Source organism: Arachis hypogaea, chromosome 13 (assembly GCF_003086295.3).
Source record: "Arachis hypogaea cultivar Tifrunner chromosome 13, arahy.Tifrunner.gnm2.J5K5, whole genome shotgun sequence".
NCBI lineage: Eukaryota > Viridiplantae > Streptophyta > Magnoliopsida > Fabales > Fabaceae > Arachis > Arachis hypogaea.
In genome coordinates this window covers 105884564-105886713 of record NC_092048.1, presented here as the reverse complement: position 1 = coordinate 105886713, position 2150 = coordinate 105884564, and the positions used below count along the sequence as shown (strand labels likewise).

The 2150-nt window shown below is 41.7% G+C and overlaps 1 non-coding gene across 1 annotated transcript; it reads left to right on the top strand.

The window, feature by feature from the left end:
- Positions 1-667: 667 nt before the first annotated feature.
- LOC112739791 (small nucleolar RNA R71) lies at positions 668-771 on the top strand. The gene has a single exon (XR_003170730.1). It is a non-coding gene; the product is annotated as a small nucleolar RNA R71 (small nucleolar RNA).
- The last annotated feature ends 1379 nt before the right edge of the window (positions 772-2150 follow it).

The window sequence follows — 2150 nt, the reverse complement described above, 5'->3', positions numbered from 1 at the left end:
GTCTTGGCTCATGGTTGCAAGCATTCCTTCCATCCGGTTTAATTGATCTTGAAATTGTTGGTTCGGATTAGGTTGGGTATGTTGATTATTTTGGCCATGATATGATGATTGGGGGTAAGTGTGTTGTGTGGCTTGGTATGATCTTTGGTTGGAGTTTTGGTATGTGGAATTGTTTTGTTGGTTGTGGTTGTAAGGTTTGTGGTTTTGTGGTTGGGTTTGTTGGTTTCCCCACCCAAAGTTTGGGTGGTTTCTCCAGCCTGGGTTGTAAGTGTTGGAGTGTGGATTATATGATTGCCTTTGTTGGTTTCCCACATAGTTAACCTCATCCCAATCACCTCCTTCAATGCCTACTTCCTCTTGATCTTGTGTGTGTATTGCAGCCACTTGCTTTGTTTCTAATTGCCTGGTAAGCTCTGCTAGTTGCTTGGCAAACACCTTGTTTTGGGCTAGAATTGTATCAACATGGTTCAGCTCCATGACTCCCTTAGTGTTGTGCCTTTCTGATGCATAGTAGTACTCATTCTCAGCCACTGTCTCGATCACTTCAATGGCTTCTTCCACGGTCTTTTTCCTGTTCAATGAACCTCCTGATGAATGGTCTACAGCCTTCCTTGATTCATAAGAGAGCCCATCATAGAAGATGTGCAATTGCACCCAATCATGGAACATGTTTGGTGGGCATTTCCTTGTCAAGTCCTTGAATCTCTCCCATGCCTCGTAGAGAGTTTCACCATCTTGTTGTCTAAAAGTCTGGACCTCAGATCGAAGCCTATTGACCTTTTGTGGAGGGTAGAAACGTGCCAGAAACTTGCCTTCCACCTCATCCCATGTGGTTAGACTCCCCCTTGGGAATGATTCCAGCCACTTAGCTGCCTTGTCCCTAAGTGAAAATGGGAACAAGAGCAGTTTATAGGCATCTTCCTGGACTCCATTGGACTTCACAGTGTCACAAATTCTCAGGAATTTTGTGAGATGTTGGTTTGGGTCTTCGTTAGCACTTCCTCCAAAGGAACAATGATTTTCTACCAATGATATTAGCTGTGGCTTGAGCTCAAAATTGTTGGCCTGAATGGGTGGTTTCTGGATGCTACTACCACAATTCCCAGAGGTTGGGTTTATGTATGAACTAAGAACCCTCCTCTCAGGAATGGCATTGTTTCCATCAGCTCTCTCATGGTTGTGAACTTCTCTATCCATGTTGAGATCTAGAGCTTCCTCAAAATTGTCCTCAGATTCTCCTTCAGATTCCTCTTCTCCCACTACTCTCTTCCCTCTTGCTTCCCTTCTAAGTCTATGAAGGGTCCTTTCCGGTTCGGTATATGGAGGAGTTGATGTCCCTCCTCTCCTACCTGTCATACAAGAACACAGCTCAAACACAAACAAGTAAAATACTCTTGGTTAATGGAAGAGTATGGTTAGATCAATTGAGGAATTAAATCAAACAGTTAGTGAGTCAGTGAGTTAGTTGCATGGATTTAAAGGCATAAAGAAGGGAAGCATGTAACCAAGTGCAGAAATTAAAATTCAACAAGTATCTAGAACAGAATTAACAAAGCAAGAGAAAATTGCTCAATCTAGTTAGCTTCCAATTTGAGAATTGTCAATCGAAAACCAATCCCCGGCAACGGCGCCATAAACTTGATGCGCATAAATGTGTTATGCTACGATTTAGGAAATTGCACGATCGGCAAAATTCCTTCCGGCAAGTGCACCGGTTATCGTCGTCAAGTAAAAACTCACAATAGAGTGAGGTCGAATCCCACAAGGATTGGTTGAGTGAGCAATTCGGATTAGAAGTGTGTTCTAGTTGAGCGGAATCAAGATTTGAGATGATAATTGCGGAATGTAAAATTGGCGGGAAAAGTAAATGACAAGAAAATTAAATGGCTGAATCTTAAATTGCATGAATTAAAGAGCAGAATGTAAATTGCTGAAATTAAAAGGGAATGGGGATGATTGCAAGAATTGAATTGCAGAATGTAAAGAGAAAGTGGAAATCAGAAATGGGGAATTCATTGGGTTTAGGAGATATTGAAATCTCCGAATCAAAACATGTAAATCTCTTCCTCAACCAATGCATTCATTGAATTTTGCTTGGCAATCTTATATGATTGGATCCCAATTCCTTGGCTCACCAATGCTCTCTAAAA